General features: G+C 40.7%; 1 protein-coding gene and 1 long non-coding RNA gene across 8 annotated transcripts in view; one reads left to right on the top strand and one right to left on the bottom strand.

Moving 5' to 3' along the window:
* Positions 1 to 25,228, top strand: part of LOC106653041 (nephrin-like) — an 81,668-nt gene that overhangs the window by 29,036 nt on the left and 27,404 nt on the right. The gene's annotated exons all lie outside the window — the stretch shown is intronic.
* On the bottom strand, positions 5,917 to 6,648 carry LOC106653042. Its single transcript, XR_001339398.2, has 3 exons — positions 6,595 to 6,648; positions 6,458 to 6,520; positions 5,917 to 6,076 (listed from the first exon to the last, which is right to left on the bottom strand). It is a non-coding gene; the product is annotated as an uncharacterized LOC106653042 (long non-coding RNA).

Genomic DNA, 25,228 nt, shown 5'->3' with positions numbered 1-25,228 from the left:
GGGGGGGGGGGGGGGAGCTGTTGCGAGATTTGCTTGGTATTATATGAAATGAATTGCGAAAGCCGAGTTTGCCTCGGGAAAGGGCTTTGGTCTAACCAGGAGTATACGCCAAAGTAGAATTCATTTGATGCTTAGCTGGAAACTCGATTGATTGATTGATTCTAGACGATGATATGAACGCAAAAGACAATGGAAAGTTTTAAGAGCTAGCAATAGAACTTCTCAATTGAACGTTATAATATGTAATATATTTGAGAGGTGTAAAATTACAATGAACGTAAAAAGTATACGTTGAAGAAGCTCGTCTTGGGCAAATCCGATAACATCCTACCTATGTTTCAAAAGTACGCGAAAAAAGAAAGAGCCGCTTTTCTCTTTACTTTCCCTTAAGAACGTTGAGCCCGCGACAAGGAAGCAAAAAAGTGGCGTGGACGACGAATTGCTGCTGCTGCTGCCGCACTCGAGAAAAAAACCGCGTGCGCACTAAACGTTGGCGCAACTACTCTGTGTCTTTAGCCAAAAGTGTGTATGCCAGCGAGAAAGAGAACTGACAGAGAGAAAGAAAAAAAAGTAAAGACGAAGGCGAAGAAGAAGAAGACTACTACCTCGAGAGAGCGAAATGTAATCTCCTTTTCTCTCAACGAAACGCATAGTATAGATAAGGGTGAGTTTAAGAACGAAAGAGAAGAAGAAGCGAATTATGCAAGAATGCACGACGGGCTCTTGTTTGAAGCCGCTGCCGTTGCTGCTGCTGCTGCTGTAAACTCTCGACATGAGCTTGCACCCAGGTGTTCTTTGTTCAAAAGAAATATTATCTTCGGGTATTAATTACGTGTAAGGTTGAGCAACGTATATAAATTAGTGCAGATACATGATCATATTTGACAGAGTATTGGTTAATTCTGTTGTAACAATTTTTTTAACTTTATCGTAAAATAGTATTATTTAAAAGAAGAAGAAAAAAAGTGAAACTCTCCAGCCCAGCAGATATTTCAATTTGATATTGAGGTGGCTCATATTGCAGTGATATATTCTTTTATTAATAAAATTTCACGTTTGACAATGCGCGGGCAATTTCCTGCAGAAAAAGCTCTCTATGAAAAGGTTTTTTTTTCAAACTAGGAACTTTACGAGCTAGTATCTCTATACTTTAACAAAAAAAAAACGTATGCGCGCGTGAATCCAAGGAAAGACTTTTTGTTTGAATTTTCGTTCTCTCACTCTCTTTCTTTTATCAAGAGGCTGCAGGTTTGCTCGTAAAAATTAACTTGATATCGTTGGGATCTGTCTGTGCGTTGCCCCTTATACGCGTTCGTGTCATTTCCTCCCATCCCTCACGCGCATTTTTTTGCTCCCGCTCTTTTGCTCAACGCCTTTTAACAAATTAATTAATCCTTTTAAATCTCGGCGTCGTTCCTTTCTCTCTCTCGTTCACTATTTTTTCTCGTCAAGGGTAGATCTTTGACTTTCGCTCGTAGAAGTGCAGGATTTTTCATTCACTAAGAACACGTGCAATCCAAATTGAAAAATGAAGTGTATATTGAACCTGTATGGCTTTGGGGAAAAGTAATGAAAAGTCTGAAAAACTAAAATTTTGTAAAAAAATTCGAATCAATAATTTCATTTCATTTTAGAGCATTATTTACATCGTCATTAAAATTCACTAGACTCTGCGTATTTAAAGGGATGCGTCTTGAGATATTTGAATGGAAAAAAATGAATATCATAAAAGGATAAGCTGCACAATAGCTATAGAAAAAAGAGCAAGAAAGATGAAGATGACGATAGATTTTTTTTTCGTCGCGTCCGTAAGAAATTTAATATCATACCTGCATGAAACTCGAGCAATGTCAGGGTATACAATCCGATTTCTTTAACCAGTTGAGAAAAGGGGAGCGCTCTTACCTAATGAAAGAGAGAGAGAAAGGAAAAGTGTCGGTTATTATTATATCCGTGTTATTGTATGTGCACATTTTAAATGGTACCAATAGACGATTAAAAAAGTTTTAGTTGACTTTTTTAAGAACTCACCGTTATAATTGTCAGTATTACAGGATTTAATGATATGTATTTGTGCGACGAAGTTAGTAAGTGAATTTTGTGATGAAAATTGGCTAAAATGATTTCCCTAATGAATTCTCAAAGTACTAATCCGTCAAACGATTTTTCTCAGTCAAAAAAATTCGTATAATCAAGTAATAAGCACGTATACGAAGCGAACTACTTGCAAATTAAATTTATACATTTCACAAAATTCCGTCAAAATCAAATAAAATTCTTTGCTCCGACAAAGCTACAAAAATAGCAAGCTCTTGCGCGCGTATACATATATAGCATTGTTCGTGAGTCAAAGTAGCTTTTCCAACTGCTAGTAGTCCTCGGAAACAAAAGACGAAACGCCTAATTGAATTCTAACGCATACCCAGGTAATGGTAGCGTACAACTGGCAAAATTTTCTCTCTCTCTCTCTCTCTCTCTCTCTCTCTTACTGAGCCACCAGTGTTCTGTATAAAGCGATTGTTCTCCTTTTCGGATGAGAAAGACGAGTGCGTTAACATATAATACTCGTGTATACTTTCATGAGGCATTTGTGGGGGGCGGAGTGGGGAAGGGGAGAGAGTTTGGAAAATACTGTTAGTACGGATTTGCCGCTGTCGTGTTGCTTTCGCGCGCGGATTTTAAACTTGTCCGATGCTATTAAATATACATCGCTGAGCTGCGCTGCTGTTGCTGATGCAGCTACCCACATAATGAATGTAACTGGCTTGAAAATCTTGAATGCTTGCAACTTACGCGAGCTTAAAAGCTAGCACGCAGTGTGCGCCTATTCTAATTTTTTTTCCTTACGTATCATTTGGTTTTTTGCTCTTCCAAACAATTAAATAGTGTCTGGAATATGTAGCTTAAAGTCAACTAGCGCAACCCAAGTTTTAGAATATCAAGAGACAGAGGCACGGATACGGCCTTAAGACGGTAACTTTTGCACACAATGCGTGCGCGCATAAGCGCATGTTTGTTCGTCTATAAGAAGGCACATCTCATTGCATTTTCTAATGTAAATTGAATAAAGCCACCTTTGAGTTGAGTTGTTCGTACATAGTTTAGAGTCGAATAATCCTGGCATTTTCTCTCGTACGTATCTACGAATGCCGCAGTTTTGGATACGTTGGCTCTTCCTCCTTAGCGCGACTTTCCATCATTTACATTTTGAATTGTATGAATGCACGATTTACGAAATATATATCATAATCTAACTTTCTCAGATTTATATGTTTTTAAAACTATTGAAATCCATTTAAGGGAGAGTGAGAGAGGTTATTCACCTCATAAATTAAACGTTGCTTCAGGTGAATTTTACAAATATTCGGCTTTCTCAAACATCCTCGCTGCGAGCAGATATTTACATTAACATTCGTCTAGTTTGTATAAGTACGTATGTACACTTACCCACACACATACACAGACACGCAGTCCAATGCCGGGACTTTTGTGCGCATTAATTTTCATACTTCGTTTCTCGGCGCGCGTTAGGCGAAATTCGCTCTGCAGCCTGCTGCACGCTCCTCCGTCTTTGCTGAAATATTTCACTCATAAGGTCAAACACGCATACACGAAAGCAGATGTGCGTAGCGAGAGAGAGATTTGGAAAGCGAGATTGGCGAAGAAACATCACGAAAACTCTGCGGAGTCGAGCTTTGGTGCTGCCTGCTGCTTGCAAAAGCTTGATTTATTTAATTAAGACTGAAAGAGAATAAAGCATAAGGTACACACCGTGGATTGCGAGAGCAAATGTAGGTAGAAGCTCCTTAGTGTGCAAGCATTGACATTGTGCACTTTGCGCTCGTATGTTTCAGTTGCTTTCTCTTTCTCTGTCTCGCTCTCTGTCTCTCTCTCTCTCTCTCTTTCTCTCTGTCTCTTGAATTGATTAGGCGTGTGGAACAAAAAAAGTCGATGGGATGGGAGGGTAATTACGGTTTTTTTGCTGCAGAGATGGTTAATTCTCGAGGCGTTTCGATGATCACGTATAAATGCAATATTATGTGCACGAGTTTGCGTGTTGCCTAATCCGGTCCCTTAAGCACTTGCCGCACTAATGCACATGTCGCGCGCAACCTAGAGGTTATTATACCCTGCAGTCCACTCGACTAGATAGCAGCAGCTTGAATGCGTGTATATGTGTGTAGCGTTTTCTTCGCGTCACATAATACGTGCATGTGCGCGCTTGTGTGTGGGTATGCGTGTGTGCGTGTGTGTTTGTCCTCCATACGTTAAGCTCAAAATATGACTCTTGCGGAGGAAAGGTTTAAAAAAAGGTTAGAAAAAGTCTCTCATAGCTCTCGAGAGCTATCATTCTAACCCCAAAGTCGTATATAACTGGTCGTAATATCGCCGGAGCCATTATTCAATGGCATTTGCAAACACACGAACAAAGACAATGACTGAAATCCAAAGCGAATTTTATTAGCCGAGCTTTCTCTCTCTCTCCTCTCTATCTTTCTCTCGGCTCTCTCTCTCTCACTCCGTGCATAGCTTCGTACAGGAACAAATATACTGTATAACTTATTCGCATTCCCAATGGTAAGTTATAGTTAATGAGGGTGAGTGAGCCAAGTTATCGCATAGTTTAACGAATTTAAACGTGAATTTATACGCGGCCACTTTGTACACACCCACTTACACCCCATCCTGCTGCGTCACTCAGGGAGAGAAGATGAAAACGCTTTTGTATGAGTAGATAGACCCGCGAAGCGTACGCAACAATGTTTTAATTTTTGATTGAATACAACTCCATGGATAACCCAATATTGTTCGAATATCCATGCAGTTCTCCGATCCATAATAGCCGATCCGTCTCTATTAATTAACGGGCCATCGTTATATAAGAAAAGTTTGATACACGTTGTGCAAAAACTTTTTGCTCTTTCATCGTTTCTTTTCTCCTCTCCGATACGTGTTATATATATCGTAAATAGTAGCGTGGATGCTGCGAAAACAATAGCAACTTTCTTCCGCAGATATCTCTATATACCTCTACGTATACAGCCTGCAACGCAACCTGCCCGAGCTTTTGTGTTTACAGTAGCAACCGAAGTAAGCACGAAATGCTGCTCGCGTGTATTGCAAATTCGAGAGATGCTGAACCAAGCAGGGTTTCTCTCTCGCGCTATTCTCTCTCTTTCTCTCTCTTGTTCTTGTTCGTGTTGTTGTTGCTCTGTTTCTGATTTTTCTTCAAGGTAAACTTGTCCGGGCTTGCTTTATACGCGCTTTTGCTTTATAACATATAAAATCCCCCCATTGCCGTTCGAACTGTTATTTGTTGTTTTTACGTATTATTAAAAGAAAATAATAATCATTACGCCCAGTTGGGCAAACGAAAGCAATCGAAGGATGTTTATTTCTTTATAACGAGAAATACATATTTTAAATGGAAGTTTATTCAAGTTATGCGTGTTTTATCGTTCATGCGCGACTAGGGCTAAGACTGGGAAAGAAAAAAATTTTAATAAAATTTTACCACATAGACTGTGTGGCATGCGCAGTGCAGCGAGCCGAGACACACTAGTTTTATCTTGCACAGCAGCAGCAGCAGTATATACGCACAAAGCACGTATTCAAGACTGTTTCGTATTCTTTATTTGCCATTTTCTGTCTTTTTCCCCGTTCAATTTTTATACTTTGAAAATTATTCCCGGCATGCGCAGGACAAAACAATATTCTTCTTTTTCTCGTTTTTGCAATGCCAACACGTCACTCCAGAGCATGTGTGCTAGAATCTCTCTCTCGCATCTGCGTTTTATTATTTTACAAAAATGTTTCTGAAAAAAACTCGATTAAAATAGGGGAAAAGTGGGTGAAAGAATGAGTTTAGAACGAGGAAAGCGAGTTCGATTTAAGAATGCTGCATTTTTATTTCAATTTTTCCAATTATTTCGATCGAAGATGACAAATTTTATAAATATTATTTGATATTAAATTAATACAATCCATGTCCATGACCAATGGAACGTGATCCCGAGGAAGATTGGCTCGAGCTGCTGCTACCACTTCCTGCACCTCCGTAAACTAGTTGACCAGCCTATCAAATGATGAATTGAATAAATATTTTTATTTTTCGAGACAATTATAGAAATGAATGTGTGCTGAAGAATTTATAGTACAGTCAACACTTTTGAATAACAATATAAACGAGACTATACTCTATGTATTGATTTTGATTTTATTAAATGCTGATAGCACTGGAATTATTCTTGATTGAGTTTTGACGACAATTTTAACAAAATGTTGATTTTTTGATGACATTTGTAAATTGAAAAGATTCTTTGAACGCAGTGAATGCTTTAGTCCGTAACATTAATGTTATACCATTTTTTAATGAAGTAGAACAATTTTTTAAAAGTAATATTCTATATAAAGTTCGTATGGTAGGTTGTGCAATAATAAAAATTAAAGATCTTACAGCGGAGGAGATGACGGCAATAAGTCCCATTGAAAGGATGACGAAAGAAGTTGCGAGTTGCATCTGAAGCAATATGTGAACAATTGTTCAATTAACGTATTTGACAAAAAACTACAGAAACTAGCACCACCACTTACTTTGTTTAGGATTAGTCGCTAACTTTGAGACTGTTAAACGAATGTGACGACTTGAGTGAAGTTCACTCTATTTATACTAATTTTTCAGTTTACTCATTAATGCAGAGACGCGTTTTTTTGCACCCAAGTTTAAAAAAAATTAATGTTGTTCGAAAATGCGAAGCACGTTCAAATTGCACCAGATTGCCATTACCTTGTGCATAAATTACGCGTTATCGATCAACACAGTTACAAATCGGCACGGAAATTAATTGAAAATATTATTAATGGAACGTACTCATTTTTTCTTTTATTTCTTCGTACAAATATCGTACACGAGAGCGTATAACAAGCTCGTCATATTTACCGAGCGGCGAGAGAGAGTTACGCAATACGATCGCATCGAAGCTAAAGCTCGAGGAACTGAAAGGTAATTTAATAAGCAACAGAGCAAGATCGGAGTAAAAATTATATGAAAACATGAAAATTGTCGTGTTTCGCGATGACTGTCATTAATATGTTGCTATTATAGTTCATCAATTAATTAAATTTGTTAATTTTTTTTGTACACCCTACCGTTGATGTCTCTACGTTCAATTTTTAAAATGAAACATTGTGTTCTCGATTTAATTTATTCCAAACTCTTTTCAATACGTCAATCTCTCCCACTTTTGCCCCCGTGTTTATTGTAACAACTTCTTTTTTATCCTGTGGGTTCCGCAAAGAAAATGTATACGCGCCCCTTGCTTTCTAAGAAAACTAGAGTCGAAGGCTTACAAGAGCTTTTCCGGGTTTTGTATTTTGATTCGTCAAATATTCAGAAAAGCCACGAGGCCACGCGATTTTCTTTGAAAAAAAAAGATCAACAAAATATAATGAAAATCTATCAATTTCCCACGAGGTATACGCTATACCCAGGTTGCGCGCTCGCGCGATATTATATTGGCCTCTGTCGCTATGGTGCGCAGCGCGCGATCATACACACAGCCTCAGGAGAACTTTCTAACTTTGCGGCCAAGGTAGTTTCGAAGCCAAATAATGGCTATATAACTCGTGTGTGCGTGCGTATTTATGCGTGTATGTATAAATCCGGACCGGTCCGACGCAGCGCAGCATTGTTATGCTTTCTTCATTTTCAAATATGCAAGTACTGCACACACGCCTATACGTAGAAGGAAAATAGAAACACTAACGTTCGATTTTCCAGGGAAACGATTGATCATACACGGCTTCAGATGTATTGGCAGCTACGCGTAGTCGTGAAAAAGTTAATTTCTCGTCATAGTTGATTTTTTTGTCATACCAAAGCACGCGAGCATATTGCGCAAAACCGTTTGACGAGGCGTGCAAAGGCATAAATAAATACACTTGCCTCGCAGTGACGAACAAAAAGGCGCAAACACCGACATGAGAGGTAGTTCAAAGTGCAAAGTCCAAATTTGAAATGGTGCTCTCTGGTATATACGCGCGCACGTACGTATGTGTGCGTGTGTACGTGTATGCCAGAGGATGAAAGACAATGCCGTGCACGTAAGCTCACGTTGCTATAATACTGGCACTGGCGCACTGCCTCTGCTTGAATAGCTCAAAGTTTCGCGAAAGAGAGAACAAACATGCAGTACTGCCACAGAACTCGCGCAGTACTCGCAGACACACACACACACATACACGTGCTACACAGAGAGACATACCTGTACATTAAGTAGAGCTGCAGCGTTAACTTTTCGAGTACTTGCAATCGCTGCTGCTCTCGTACATATGCCGTAGTACTATACGTAATTACTCGATTTTCAATTGTGTATCGCGCAGTTGGCATGAGTCGTAGTAGTAGCTCTCTTCGCATCTGTGACAAATCAACTTACCGCGCGCGCTCACAAGCAGCTCACATTACTATTATGAGCTCCCGTCACCCAATATCAGTTATTGCGTGCTTATAATCTAATAAATTATAATACGAAACGTAATGTACGCGTACATATGTACTTGTGAAGGAGGGCAAAGCTCATAAATTGTTGTAGCAAATTGTTATACCGCATCCGACGTCAAAGCAATGGGCAATGCAACATACGTAATGCGCACAATCATCAAGTAATGTATTCATGACGATCATGCGCGAGCGGGTGCGATGCGTTGCGATCACGTGTTACGTATAACGTCCCTTCTGCTGCTGCTGCCGCTGCTCCTTCGACTCTCTCTTTGGCCCCTGCTGCCGCTGCTGTATATGCCGAGCACATCGAATTAACCCTTGTAACAATTGTAAATCGCTTAATCCCGCCTATATATAATACATATTGGCGTACCTGTAGCGTCTCAGCTAGAAAAGCCTCGACCCGTATTGCGCGTATATATATCCAGCAACAGCATTACGAATAATGGAGCACGAAACAAGTCTTGCCGCGGCGCATCCGGAGGGTTACAGTGTGCCCTGGCGCGATATTGAAGCAATTATTCGCCTTCTCTCGCGATTGACGCGTTGAAACGATCACCTGGATGAGGGTAAATAATCATTCAAGCTAGTGTAGATGCGAACATTAATCGTGCACGTCGAGGCAGCGCCGTGTATATGATCCGCATCTCACTCTCTCTCACTCTCTCTCTCTCTCCCTTGGTGTAATGTACTCTTCAAGCCCCTCAGTTTCGTCGCGTACTCGAAGTATATACACTGCACCAAGCATTACTGATACATACCTACGCTACGCGCTCAAACTCGCATGTGTGTGTGTGTGTGTGTGTGTGCAAGTGAGTGCGCTCTGGATGCTGCGCGGCCAACGTTGCGCGCTCGATGCAACGCCCTGAAAATCGATTCGACTTTGGCGCCACGCCGTACTCAGCAACTTCCAGCTTCGAGGATATATTCCATTTATATACGCTTGCTCGTGTGTGTGCATGTGCGCTTTGGCCTGTGGGTAAGAAAACTCTTGCGCTGCTGCAGCAACAGCATTGCAGAAAGAGAGATAGAGAGAGAGAGAGAGAGATGCGTTTTTTTGTGCGCGTACCCCAGGGTTCATGGGGGCGCATGTGCCTTCCTTTTCTTATTTTTTTTGTGTACATCGGAAAATAATCGTTCCCGGTGCAATATATCATTTATTAATACGATACATTTTTGCATTTAGGGAATATTCCCGATGTAGGTACGGGAAAAATGTAACCCGCTGCATGGATCAGTGCCCACGCTGCGTTAAGAACCATTGTAAAAATTAGTATTCGCAATCACAGTACACATTCATTCGAGGCGCTGAATGAAATTTTTGATCTATCGTCAATTTCGTCGCACGGTTCTCTTTTGATCATGCATTCATATTTGCGCTATTGGCTGAATATATATTCGCTGTATGCGCTCGCGAGCGCGTTTCACAAACGAATTTCAGAAAACTTTTTTTCGACTCGACTCCCGCTCGCGTTTAATCTCTCTCCTCGCTCAAAAAATTTCTCGCAGTGTCATACGTATATATGTGTGTGGGTATAGTGTACGATACGCACAGACTATATGCTGCTGTCACCGTATACCACTAGGAGTAAAAAAAAAGCCAGAGGCACCGAAAAAAAATTCATTACAGTATCGATTGTTATTTTCTTTTTTTTTCTCTCTCCCGAGCCATCAAACTGATGCAGAAATCTCGAATTTCATGTACGCATAGATTTTCCTCTCTCTCTCTCTCTCTCTCTCTCTTTTTGCGCTTACGAGAAAGCAGCATCGCTACAGTTTAAAACTTTTTGGCACTTACGGGGCAATGCATTAATGGATTTTCGCTCCGTATACTTTATCAAAGTGATATTTTCGTTGGCCAAATGACAATGTCCTTTGATCGCATGGGAGCGAGCTCGCTACACGCATCGGCTGTTTTCCGGAACAGATTAAATATCGAGATATACTGGGTATTCAATTTAAATAAAATCTACATCACATTCGAAGCGTGCGGTATAGTCATCCTGTTTATGTACATCGTGAACATCTTAACTTTGGGAGTGAGCATTACAAGACTCGAAATCTCGTTTCGTCGTTGGGGACTAGTTGTTTGGGGGCTCGCAAAGCACATAATTTTCAAGATAAAAACAGAAAAAGGCGACGAAGAAGGAGAAAAAATGTGAAACGTGAAAAGAAAAAGAAACTGCAGGGGAGGGTTAGGTCCTCAAGAGGTACTTGCAGTGGCAGCAGCAGCAGCAGCAGCTCAGTAGGCTTTCGTAAGCAGCATCAGCACCACCAACAGCGGCAGTAGCGAAATGAAAGTCTCGCGGCCTTGACGATTTCGCTGCATGTAGCTGTGTATAGTGCACTAGGGTAGGGAAAAAAACGCCAAGATTTACTCCCTCTCCCGTGGTAGAAATAAAAGCGGATGTAAAGCGAGTCGCGCGCGATAAATCTCGCATCCGTGTGTAGCAGTGGCGACACGAGCCGCGGGGGTAATTTTCGCTTTTCCTCCCTCTCTTTTCGCTCCCGGTTGCTACTGTGCTGCTGCAGCTGTCTAGCACGTTTCTGAACTTGACTTTTTCTTATACTATACCCTTGCATGTGTACATGTATACGCACGCTACATTGCTCGCTGCACCTCGAGCTTTTTTTACGGCCGAAAAAATTGCAAAGCATTTCTCCGTTCCTTCTTCTACTTTCTTTTTCTTCTTTTTTATTTCGGCGTTTGAAAATTCCATGTATATGCTTTCCGAAAAATGTAACTATCACGCGAGAATCATATTATGCAAGCGTGTAAATAATTTACAATGCCGATACACATTTTTAGAGGTTTGAATAGATAAAAAAAATTTAGCGCTAAAAATAAATATAACATTTGTCTTGCTGTACACCGTTTTGTTGTTACTCATGCCCGAGCGTCCCACTTCTCTCACGCGTTTATTTCTCTCTTTATTTCTAGTCTGTATTTTGCCCTTCCTGCAAATGTAAGCCGCCGCCGAGCGTGCACATACACGCGCGCTTAGAGCAAAACACGCCGTTGGTGCTGTTTTTCTTGCTATCGGCCTTGCGATATAAAACCGCGGCAGGAATCCAAGCAGGATACATAAAAGCAAGAATATGGGAGCCAAGAAATTGGAAAACTAAATGTGTATATATGCAGATGCGCCCGGAGAATAAAGAGGAGAAAGGGAAAGAAAAAACGCTAGCGCACACGTACGCAGAGCAAATATTTTCAGCGATTGGTTATAAATGCAACTGCTGCTGCTGCTGCTGCTATACGTAATACCTATATACGCTATTTGCTTCAAATTATTATAGTACCTATAATTTCGATACTTCCACATCTTCCTTTTTTTCTTTCTTTCTCTCATTTTTATGGACTTTGGAGTATGCGCGTGCGTCTGATCGACTGGAGTATCATGTGAATTCGTAAATTGAATTCTCGAGTTTTCTCTCGGGCGCGCGATTTCTCATCAATCGAAGTGAGCCATTTAAGTTCCATTGATTATTCTATCTTTAAAATAAGCGCCCTGCAGCTGCCGGCACCTTTCCCTAGATTAGCCCTATTATTCAGTCTTACGTTTATCCTCATCAGTTGCAAACTTTGTGTACCTATGCAACTGCACGGCAAACAAGTGCAAATGCTATGTACGCCCGTATCTTCCTGCGCGCGCTTGGGCACTTTAATCAGCATATTTGTACTCCACGTGTACGCACCTTAATTAGTTTAATAAGTTTTCCTCGCTATATCTTCTCTAAAATATATCCCACTTTTGGATGATGTGCAAAAGCTCGAAATAGTGTCACTCTTTTGGATTTTCCTGCGTCATGTACATGCATTGGGACTGTGTTGGGCATTCAACGTGGACAAGCCAAAGTCTCAGAAAAGTAGAGTCGAAGCTAGTAATACGTGTTCGAACGTTGGAAAAGCTATGCTTGGGGTCATCTCGAAGTTGAAGCTTCACCACCACCCCCTATCGACGTGATCAGTTTTCGATATTGACTGTGCGCGCGCGCTGTATCTATAGGTACATGTCATTCCTGCGCCAAGACAACTTTGTTTTATTGTCCTTTTTTTCAATTTTTTGCATAAAAAGTATCGTCATCTCGCTAGCTTACTGAAAAATTTGATCCTTCTAATAATAAGATCGCTTCATCTATTTATAGCCACGAATTCTCCCAATAAAGAAGGCGCGCGAAGAGATCGCTTTTTTATAAATCCCCATTCGTTCGTACTCATTTCCCAGGGGACGTAAAGTAAAAATTTCATTTAGTTTCGTTCTCTCTCTCTTCTTTTGCCGTCGCGTCGCGTGTACAGAGTGTTAGGCGTAGGATGCAATATATACACACTCACACACGTATAGCCCAGTGTGTATATGCACTCGCAAATGACAATTCAAACTGGCGCTATACATGTGTATGTATACATAGTGTATCTCTCAGAGTCGTAAACTCGAAAATGTCAGGCGTGCTCTGAATTCACGAGTATAGCAGTACGAGATCATCTCGTTTGCAGTGTAACTAGACTTGCATCTTGTGTCGCCATCATCGTGTTGTTATACTTGCCTAACATGGCCTTTCTATATAACTTTTCTCATTACTTACACGCGTATAAGTATATACGCCCGCGCGTATACACACAGTAGTGCCTCGCTGTGTCCGCGCGCGGCGCAAATTTGTATTACATCAGTTTGAATCATTTTTGTTACGGCCTTGCATTCAAAGTGAACAATTACTTTTTTACTTAATTGTCTCATAAATCTTTGGATTATCAAAGTAAGAGTTTTTGAAAAAATTGCGGTAGTTGTATTAAATGGAACAAGAATTTTTTTCTCGTACAATTACCAAGATAATTTATTTCCATGTCGTATAGCTATATTCGTGACCATTCTTTAACTTGACAAAGTCAAAGTAACTCGATCTCCTGTAAATATCCATTTTTTTATCATTTTAATAAAAAATTGTGTTCGCTTGCATTCATAATGTTAGCCTCATTCAAGTGCACGCGTATATATACGTGTTTATAAGCAGAAATTTTAAATTGTAAAGTAATTAATTTTGCTATAGAGTAATTAATTTGCCTCAGGCATTACACTATATACATTTGTACATTTTGTTTTCGCACCTGCATGTAGCTTTATATCGTGGAAAATGCGAATCAAAAAGGCCGTGCTCCAACGAAATATTTATCCCCTTTTGTTGTCAGGCGTTCGTTCCATTTAAAAAATTAAAAATTTTTTCATCATCGTACGGTTGGGAAACAAGCACACAGTTACATATATACATATAAAACATAAATATAAATACATATTTTTGAAAATTTTATTTTTCACGCGCGTATGGATTCCAAGTACCCATAGAAGGGCCGAGAGGCGTTGACGCAAAATGCGTAACGATTACTCATTCGGAGCTTTCAAGACAGAAAAGTGTGCAATCGCTGGCAGTAAATACACCGCGCACTCGAAAATGATCGTAAACTCTGAAAAGGCTATCCACATACGCGTATGCAGCAGGCCAGATTGTAAACTCTCTCTTGCGCTCGGACCTCGAGCTAGTTTTACGACGGGGGGTCGAAACTGGTCGGAAGTATATCGAACAATTTTTCTGTAAACTCCGCAAAATATTTTTTTCATTAGGTCTTTTCAATGGCTTTCTAATAATTTTTCAAAACTTTCAAATAACACTAGCGAAACGACGCAACAGAAAAAAATGCGAAGATTTCACTCATCGCCCTCAAAAAAGCAACGCAGTTGGAGTCCTTTTAGTCCATGTACGTGTAAGTAGATGCATCGAGCTTGTGTGTATATACCGCAGTGAAGCACGGACGAGCTTGAGAGTCTAGTTGCAACCACTGATGCTCGAACGAAAGACGAGCAAATAGAGCAGTTAAATCGAGTTGAGCTATTGGGCATATACGTATACGTTCGTCTATTCTCAATCGAGCCTCACTCGAAGCTTTCAGTGCGCACTTTTTTCCCTCGACCTTAAAATCGACCAATCCGTGACTTTATTTTTTACTAAAAAAAAGAAGTACGCACGAACGTCCGCACGTAACGATAAAAATGCGGTTGAAATTCAATTAAACGATGCTGATAAAGCCTCGCTTCAAAGAAATCTTGCGATCCCCTGTAATTGTAGGTTGGGAATTATTATTTTCTGCTCACGCGCGCGTGTTCGAGCTCTTTCTCGAATATATTTTCGCGCGCGAGCTTACGCTCGCCTATTATTATTACTATAAGACTGAAAATTAAGTTAACTCGAGCGTAAGAAATATTAATTTAAATAACTTGCCGCATACTCGATTGCATGACCAGAGATGCGAGAGGCTTCGTGGATAATCAAACGACGCATTATAATAAACGGCACTGTGTTGGTTTGAGCTATTTCGCAGGGCATTATTTAAAATTTTCCAAAATGACGCGTTGCGCTGCTTTCATGCAGGCGCGCGAATATATTATAGCGCGAGGTGCTCGCTCGATATATAGATGAGCTTTTAATTAAATTTTACTCCGCGTGGCTGATTTCTCTATATGCGCGCGCCTGCGTTCGTGCGAAACAATTTGTCATTAATGAGGCATGAAATCTATCATCTGTCAATGTATATTATATTAAAAACTACATATACCGGAAAAAGAAAGCTTTGCTCGACGATACGATATTGCTGTGCGTCTGCGCGTCCCTCAAATTTTCTTCTCTCGGCTCGAGTTGACGCAAGTATAACACGCGTAAATGTCAACTTAGCTTTGAAATTTTGGCCGCAGGCTACGGCAGCCGACTATTTGTCAAGAGTCGGTCCCCCCCAGAGACAGAAAGAGACGAAGTAAGCAAACGTTTGCCCACGGTCCGAGCTCGCGTTTCATTTTATCTTGGCTTTGGGAGTTTTTTTTGGCTCGAATTGCTTCGATAATGCGTACGAATAATATCGTAGTTCGCTCAAATTAGAGATTGTTCGTAACGTATAGGATAAAATACCCTTTTATAGATCAAAAGAGTCATACTATACGCCGAGTTAAACCTATTGTAAATGTGCCTAATGTAATTGAAGCGACAACGCAAAGATTCGCATGTATTGTGTGCGTCGTATCAGAGGAAAAATCCGCACGTTCTTTTATATCCCTGTTCGTATTTGACAGAGTCGCTATATTTTAACGACCTATCAACTCTGACTGGGAAGATATATAATACAGCTTGAAAAAGGGTTTGAAACCCCTACACCAATGGATTAAATATAAATCACATTCGACTTTAGCTCAATATCTTTTCGAGTTGGCTCAATTTTCGATTGTTTTTTGCTTCTCATTTTTTGCATAAAATAATATGATGTAAGTACACATCGTACTTACTAGTAGGGCAAACAAACAAACGATCGTAAAAATAATAGGAAAAAATAACAAAATGCGTTTGGTGACGTCAATTACGAACTGACCACATACAACGGCGCATAATATCACTGTGATAAAAGTAAAAGGTGTATACGTGCGATTGTGAGTGTTTGTACGTGTATGTGTGTGAGTGTGAATACGCAGCCGGATGGGACGAACGAATGAACGAAGAGGTCGTTGCCTTTTGCGCGTTGCTCGACGTGTAAACAATGGTTTTCTCCAGAGCAGACCATGGGCGCGCGCGAACGCGATGTGTACACAAAGGCTTCAACTGGGGAAAAAAGTGTCGGGATGATATTTCGAAGGGAATGTCCGATGCGTATCGAATTTTGTTCTTTTGTTGAATTTTCTCGCTTTTGTTGAACGCGAGGACGAATAAGGGAACCGAAAGTCTGCTCCGCGCTCAGATGGAGAGATCCCAGGGTGACTTAATGGGGTAGATACGTTATTAAGATGGAGAAAAGTTTGTCACGAAGGGCTATTTTTAATGAAAATTTTCAATATATTTTCTCGTTACAAAAAAGTGTAATAATTTTAATAAATCTAATAAAATGTTTTCTTTCTGTTTTAGGTAAGTAACAATGACAAGAAAATTTGTTTCGTACATTCGCATTCCTTAAATATATCACCGTCGACTTGTAAGTTCTCTGGATCCACAATATTATGCATATAATATATTTCGAACGCCTAAAGCTGCCGTCTGGCTGTTCGTTGACTTTTTCTACTCGATTCTTTCTCGTAGAGGTATTTACGAATAATATCTCGCCGAAGCCGCTATACATACTTATATTCACAAAATCTGGTCGCTCTTCCTTATACTTTGCCGTAGGTACGTGTTGCTTATCAGACCGTATAAAATATAATATAGTCTCGAAGTAGAAAGAAGAGAAGAAGAGAGCTACGCTTCCGAGCTTCTGTTGACCCAACGATTAAGTTGCACTACTCCTGTGCAAGCGCTCTCTCTCTCTCTCACTCTCTCCATTCGATATTTTTTCTTCCATTCTCTCTCTCGCTCTTTCTCTTACCTCGACCTGGAAACCCTTTTTACGAGGGAATTTACCATTGGCCGCGGAAAGCGGACGTGGTATTAGTAGTCGATTGAGTGCATATAGTCTCTCCCCCCTGTACCACCACCCCTTTGCTTTGAAAATTTTCCTGTTTGGACAGCTCTTTTGTGTGTACTGCTTCTACCTCTAAGCTACTGGTTTACCCTGGCTTGGCCATTTTTCCGACAATTTTTTTCTTCGCCGTCCGCCTCGATGGATCGACCAAAGTAGATACTATCCGAGCGCGCGCGCACGCCTGAGACTTTGAACTCATTAAATAAATTCTTTCTTATATTAAGTTTGGAAATTAATCAGCACTTGAATATGCTAATGCAGCTTTCTTGCGCGCGCGAACGCATACACTATACTACACGCTAGTCTTGTAACGCGCGTAAGAGAAATGTAGGCAGAGCAGAGAAGAAGAAAAGTTTGGCCAGGCACGCGCGCGCGCGCGCCAGCGTACAAGCTTCACACAACGTACAGCTACAATTAAGTTTTCCATCCTCTAAGCGGCTTTACCCATTCGCCCGCGTGAAAAACTTTATTTCGCCCGAGCCGCCGACGAGGCGAAGGCAAGCAGCGGGGTCTTATGTATATATAGTCCAAGTCCTCGAAATGGAAATTCGCGACCCGGTCTTTGGGTGGAGCTTTTTACAACACAAGCCCCGGCGTCGCCGGTGACTGTTTCACAAAGACCATCAAGCAGACAGTGGATACATTATTCATTCCCTTGCGGTTTTATGCTCGAGCTCGAGCAGCAGCAGCAGCGCCGCCACCACCCGAACAAAGTCATTGAGCGGATCTGTATTTAAAAATACATCAATTTTCGCGCACCGAGCGAGAAATGAACGGTTTTATGTGTCGTGGTCTGCTGCGCTTATATACACATACACAGACATAGCATACGTTCGCGAGTGCGTCGCGCGAATACAATCGAGCCTATATACGCCGCTGAAAGCTCGATAAAAGGCAAATACGTGCCTTCAGATATACGCATATTATTAAGTAGCTACATATGCATGCGATGCTCGTTACCGATATTCGATACATATGTATGAAGGTCTAGCTGCTGCTGGTGTATACGCACCTTCGATTCCGGCCTTTTGAGCGCGCCGACCAATTCGAATTCAAGAATCCCTGAATCGAAACTGCGCAGCGCTATGTGCAGCCAGCCAGCCTGCCTATACATAGCGGACGAGAACAGAGGGAGAAAAGAAAATTGGAGTCAAGCGAGCGCGTCGTTCTTTGTACTGCAGACTCTTTGCACTCACTTATAGCCAATATTTTAACGTCGCGCGCGCGCGCGCTCGCTCGCGAACGGTGCAGAAGGCTCTTATCGAGAACAGTCAATTTATACAGTTTTTCGTAATAGGATTTTTTTCGCCTATATTTTTATACGCGATTACTTTATTATTCGATTCGATGGGATGAAAATTTGCCACGTAAATCATCGCCAAGCTCAGCGGCTGGATTATGTTAAAAGATTATACGCTGGCAATAAAATATTGACTCGGAAACTATACGGCGGCTTCTCCCTCCCTCTCTCTCTCTCTCTCTCTCTCTCTCTCTATCCCTCTGTCTCACTCCCTCGCGCCGCATATATGTATCCGTCATAAAACAAAAGAAACTGCATGATAATTGAATGAAGCGCTGGAGCTGCTAGTCATATACTTTGTTTGCTCAGTCTCTTGTGAATTTTTCAAGTTTCGAGTAGCAGAAGCAGCAGTACGTAGTAGCGACGTTTCGTTAATGTAAAACGCCGTACGGAAGATCTCTACGCGACGTCTCTTAACATTCATTTTTTTCTCCCGGGGTCTTAGAGACACTTTCGGAATTATGATCCATAATGCACGCACAGCTGCTGTACGTGAACTAGAAAGAAAAATGCGTGTCTATGTGTATGTGCGCGCCTATGTATATGGATATATTATAAAGCGTAACTCTCCGAATACGGCTCTTGTGGTTTTAATGCGGCACATATATAGCGAGAAGGAAAAGAATTTCGTATCATGTCGCATATTTGAGTGATATAGTACTCACGCACGTCGACTTGCTAAAAGTGACGTATGCGAAATGTATTTTGATGTATGCCACGTATATTGTGAGGGACGGACGAATGAATATATATGTGTATATTTTAATTATTATTGAAACAGAAGGAAATTCTCTCGCAAGCAGAGTAACTTTTTCAATTGAGTTTGAATTTAAGGCGGTCGTAGTAGGATAAAATCTCCATGGATTGATACGCACTGCGTACGTCGTCGTAGTCATTTCAAATCGCCTCCGGGGGTAATTCTTTCGATACCGGCTGAGCTTTTTGCACGTATTTTCCTCGATGTGATAATCTAAATTCGAAAGAAGTGATTTTTATACTCAATTACGCCACTGCCATCATTGACCTGCAGATGGAAAAAAGAAGACTTTCCAATGTTTTCTGCATTCTGAGAAAACTGAAAATTCATTCACACATGAAAATACTCGACTGCCCTAGATTCTCTCCCTCTCGACGCGCTCCAGCTGTTATTTTTTTTTTTTGTTTTTCGCCGTTCATATATATATGGGATTGTCGCTCCAAGTATGTATATACGTACAAGTATATGTTTCACGTCAGAAACTTTTCCCCACGTATATAACGGGATACTTTGGCAAACTTTTATTGTCTTGCTCGAACTCTCGAGATGAATGAAAATTTACGCAGCCGTATGTTGAGGATTTTTACGGCTTTTTATATATTCATTCCTACGACTTCGACTTGCAATTTTTTTTCGCTATCTCATTCGACACTCAAAAAGCACCCTAATGTAACTTGATGACGAAAAAGCTTATTTTTTAAGAAAGTGAGAAATCTTATGCTAAATATTATTTGAAAATTTATCTGTAGAAAACCTGTTAGTTGTTTTAAAATCGTGCTTTGACTTATAGAATTGTTTTTACTTTGACACTTGCAGATTTGCCGACGAAAGTACCCGCTATCTAGCGGTGTAGTATTTTCCAAGGCCCAAAACAGGAACAAAATTCCGTTGAAAAGCGAGGCGTAACTTCTTCTTTCTAAGCGTTAATGAGTTAAATTGAGAAAAAGCATTATTATATTTAGTAACACTCAATTTTTAAAATCATTAAATAATAAATATAGGAATGTAAAATGCACAACAATAAGTGATAAAGCAGAAAGTTCAACACAAAAGCCATACGGTTGAAAAAAACTTTCTCGCTAGCTTTTGATGTGTGGTTTTTTTTTTCGTTGTCATTATTTTGCTTCCAGGGCTCACTTCTTTTTTTACACTTACACAAGCCGCTCTATACACGGACTTTTCGAATATACTTATGAAAAGGTCAAGAGATTCATACACACATAATGTAACACCGTAGGCGTGCGCGAGCTAGCTCACCGTCTCGCTTTCATCCCGCAAATGTAGCTTGATTTTTCCTTGCCATTCTTTTCGAGATGAAGGAAAAGTAAGAAAAAAATTGCAAAGCGGAGTTTTTTAAACTTGACGGTGTGGTACATTTTCACTATGAGAGTCGCGAGGCGAGTAAACGAAAATTCGCTGTATCTTTTGTACGAGTTTTATTGCTCGAGTGAATTTTTTTGCTGGAGAGGGTTTACAAAAGCTCGAGATTACAGTTATGGCGTTTGAAAACTTGTATTTTTTTTATCGATAGTAAGCCAAAAAATAACAGTTCTAGTGATCGTGCTACCCCATCTCGAAAAGAAAAACCCAAACTTTCAACTTGAGTTTTTTAAAAATATTTTTTTTATTACATTAACATACTCCGCGTTATAGTGTAAGAAGGAAACAAAGTTGAAATATAGTAAGTACGGAGGTTTGATAATCAGTAAATACATAAAGAGACTCGATATAAAAGTATATATTCTTGATACAGGACATTGATATAGAAATTTGAGCAAAGCAGATAAGCGAGCACAGATATATGTATATATTGCAGAAATAGAAAACGAGAAAGAGAGAACAGAAGCATAGGAGAAAACCATTACATGAGATGACGTATGGTATATGCACGAGGCGGCGTGTGGACGACGACGTAATAAGGCAAAGTGCACAGGCGACGTTGCGACGATACTGGGGTAGAGAGAGAGAGAGAAAGAGAGAGAACGCGTCATGTATATACACAAGCTCCCGGCGCACTTTTTAGCGTGCGCCGCGCGCTTATATCTCGCTCTCAACGTTGGGAAAATTAGCGATCGGCTTTTTGAACTTTATGCGTGCTGGAATTTGTACTTTATGCCATACGAATACAAGCCAGATGACGTTACGCGCGCGAACAATTTTCATATAAAGCGTAATGGATAACGCTGGCCTGAAACTTTGATGTTTTTCTTTCGTTTTTTCCTTCCTTCTTTTTTTTGCTTCTTTTTTAATCTGCGCTTGTAACGCGCACGCTTGTGTTTGTCATCGTGCATACGGAGGAAAAATAAAGCACGCTCATTATTTTTACTCCTTTACACTTGCGCGATACGCAAAGATTTGCTTTTGCGGCACGGAACTCTCTGCATAAGGCATCGAAAGGTAATGCAGAGCTAATTCTATTTAATGTTTGAACGCCTGTGCGGAACTTTGGAATCTTTATGCGCGTGAATATTTCATTAATAACACAAAAATATAGCTACTTTACATTCTTGCTAGCTCATGCACTCTGAGTGACATACGCGTACGAGCTCGCGTACACAAAGCTGTTTACTGACCTTTTTCATCGAAATTAAACGTCAGAGACCTGCGCACGGGTATACACACATGCGCGCGCCCGAGCAAAGTAATTGCTCGCATTTTCATATAGAATTCAGCGTTTCATTTTGAATAAAATGTCGTGTGTGCGCCCAGCACACACACACACACATCGTGGGCGTGTACAATGATAACTTTTTTTGTAATGACTTGCAGAGAGATCCGTGAAGCTTACTTTTCTCGAATACGGGGGTGATTGTAGATATGCTTAATTTTTTATCTCGAAATTCCTCGCGAAAAAATAACAAAATAAAACTTGTGATCTCAGTACTTTATGGCTTACACAGATACTTTTCTCGTAAATATATAACGCCGAGCCGACGAGTCTTGGCTGGCTGGCTGGCACAGGCGTGGCAAGTTTTCCATGGCTTGCGCGACATTTTTCTCACCTCTTCCGTCCTCCGCTCGTTTCGCATCTTTTCGTGGTATTTTTACTTAGCGTGCGCGCGAGACGCGCGTTGAGTTTATCTTTTTACGAGGTGCAACGTCTTTACGAAGTTTCTTCATTTCGTTCCACGCGAGCTTTTTCTTTTTCTTCAATTTTTTTTTTCTAAAGACTTGGCGCGTGTGAATCTGCATCCTCCTTTTTTTCTACCGCTGCTGCTGCCGCTGCTGCTGCTTCTGCTGCTGCTTCTGCTTCTGCTTCTGCTCTTCCGATGCAGTAGCAGCATCCTCATTTTTTTTCTTAAACTTCCAGTGACTCGTTTACTTTATTTACTATGTCTACCGTATTATCTTTGAAGAATTAACGTTTTTTTTCAAAATTAAGTTTGAATCCGCTAGTCGTTTTCTCATTAAATATAACGAGATATGGAAAAAGAGACTTGAGACAGAATTTTTCGTTCATCAATGGCTGTGTCCAGGTGCAATTATTCACGTACTGTATGCTTACAACCAAAAATGGAAAATTTTTATCTTTGCCATATTCATTTTGTCCATAACTATTTGCGCGTAAAAAAGTGAGGATGTATAATTAATGTGACCTACAAACATATTTCTCCGTTGAAGTAAAACATTATAAGTTTCTTCACTTATCATATTCTTTTCTGCTCCAGTCTGTCCGTTTCTCTCATTCTATCTCTCTCGCCCTGTACCTCCTTTCCTGCAGCGAAAAAAAGTTTTTTGAAAAATGAGTTGAAGCTGCCTTGAGTTTGCACCTTTCGCTTCTTTCCATCTATAACAATCTTGACTATTCTCATTAAACTTTTGCCAGAGCTTGGTGAATAAATTGACAAATATTTGCAAATTGCCGCACAACCATTACTATTCATAAAATGTTACCCCAATGGCTTATCGTTATCACTGTGTTGTTATTTTCATTTCTATACCATAACTTTTAATTCGATAAATTACGTAATTGACATTTTAAATTCAGGCGCTCATTTGCTGCCCTTGCGCGTCGTACTCGCACATTCCACATCAATTTCTCGTCATCGAACGACGTTTGCGCGTCCTCCCTTCCTCGCAGCTCCTTCTTCTCTCTTTCTCGGCGTCTCGGGGTCTCTGATGTGCTTACTAATATTCGCGGAACTTGACAATCTCCGCGCATTCAGCAAAATATTACCCCCGCTCAGTCGCTCACGCGCGCAAATTCGACAATAGAGCGATGAAGTCGACGCGCCCTGATAATCCTTCCAACGCGTCGACGGCGGTAACGTCGTGTCGTTATCGAATCTTACCGCCGCTGCACACGATGCTGCTGCAAAGAGAAGAGAGCAGAGAGAGAGAGAGAGAGAGAAGAGACAAGAATGTCTTATGGCGGGCTGCTGTATGAGCACGTACTGCTGAGTAAGAGGTCCGGACGACGACGTTTTGCCTTCGGCGAAATTTCCGTCGCCGGAAAATTTAGATTTTCGCGCATGCTGTACGCCGCGCGCTTGCGAATGATTTCACCTCCCCCGACCGCAATATTACGCTGGGAAAATTTGAATGTTAAATAATATGTTTCATGCCGTGCATTCAGCGAGCTTATATATATTATATATAAAAGCCTAGCGACTTTGGACTGCAAAAACTCTTGTTATACTTTCTTTTCACTTTATCCATCAGCTGCGAGCTTGAAAAGTAGAAAATTTTTCCAACGTCGCGTACTTAGGAAAAGATGACAAGCTAATAAGCAGTCCGGAGGCAAAGCTACGGCCAAGGCGAATTAGCCGACTACATAGCCAGTGCTGCGCGCACACAGAGCTCGAGGATCGAAAACTACCTTCCATAGCCGTATAACTACTTATATAGCGAGTCTAAACTTGGCACATGTCGGAACAGTGTTGGCCAAGAAAAATGGTTCAAGCGCTGCGCGAGCGCGAACGTAGTAGTAGGAAGGAGGGTACGCGGGTTAGTAGACGATGAAGAAAAGTCGTTGTAGAAAAAGTTTTGAAATTGCAAAAATTCACGAATTACTCCGTACATATAGATAAAAAAAACTTTGGCGCATGTGCGTGTGATATGCTCGCGAGAAAGGTGAATGATCTGGCTGTTTCGGTATTATATTAGTCTCTGCGAATCGGGTTTTTCAATTTTTTCTCTTCCCTCGAGTGAATAATTACCACATGCCCTGAAGGCTGCAGCTGTAATAATCGAAAAAGTTGGGAGAGCGATAACTTTTCGATCTTCATTTATTTCTTTTGTGAAAACATAAGAAGCGACGCCAAAAAAATTTGCAAAAATCAAACGCCTCGATGTTTTATAAACTCGCACAGCGCATGGATTTCATAAACTCTTGACGCGTGTGTTGATTCATCATCTAATTGGGAAACTTTTCATTTCCAGTGAAAATTAGCTTGAATTTCTTGGCCAACTTTATTTGGTGACTCTCTCGAGCTCGTTGCGAATACATCTCTGCGCTAGCATTAAAATAAAATCGAGTCGCTGTCCAAACATGTTATACTTCTGCTATCGGATGGTTGACGAGAGAGAGAGTACGATGTTAGCACATCGTTCGTTTCGTGCTTTTTTTCCTCTCTTAATAATTTATGCTTTCCTCTCTCTCTCTCTCTCTCTCTCTCTTTGGATCGTAAAATAATTTGTCCTCTCGTATTTTTTCGACTAATAGATAGTACCAGTAGTAGTCTTTTACCCTCGCTTATTTGACGACAAAAACGTTCAAAAAAAGCATACATGCTAAAGTGGAAAATGGCAAACGTCCAATTTTACGCACACTGTCCAGTGCAGAAAAAAAACGAGAGATAGAGATAGAGGATTATTATGTGAAAGTCGTGTTATTCGTGTGCAGGGGCTTGTGCGCATGGATGCGTGTACGCGCGTGTGTGTACGGATAAAAGCACGTATGTGAGTGTACACCGAAGAGATGACCAGAGTGTACATGGCTTGTCGAAACTAAATAAGCCGACCGATAGGGATTGATACGCGAGTCTACCCGTAGTACAAGGTGTAGAAATGCGTGAAAAATTCGCGAAAATTAAAAGTTTGCCAAGCATACACATAGATGGAATTTCGATCGAAAATCAAACGCGCTGCTGTGCGTTGTAGCGCGTTTATGCGTAAATTACTACCACAAATGTCGGGTTGGTATGAAGAAGAGCCAAGTCGCGCGAAAATAAGCAATTTCCGCTG

This window comes from Trichogramma pretiosum, unplaced genomic scaffold (genome assembly GCF_000599845.2).
Source record: "Trichogramma pretiosum strain Unisexual culture from Peru unplaced genomic scaffold, Tpre_2.0 scaffold8, whole genome shotgun sequence".
Classification (NCBI taxonomy): Eukaryota; Metazoa; Arthropoda; class Insecta; order Hymenoptera; family Trichogrammatidae; genus Trichogramma; species Trichogramma pretiosum.
The sequence above is the reverse complement of the archived record's forward strand: the minus strand, read 5'-3'. Positions and strand labels throughout refer to the sequence as shown.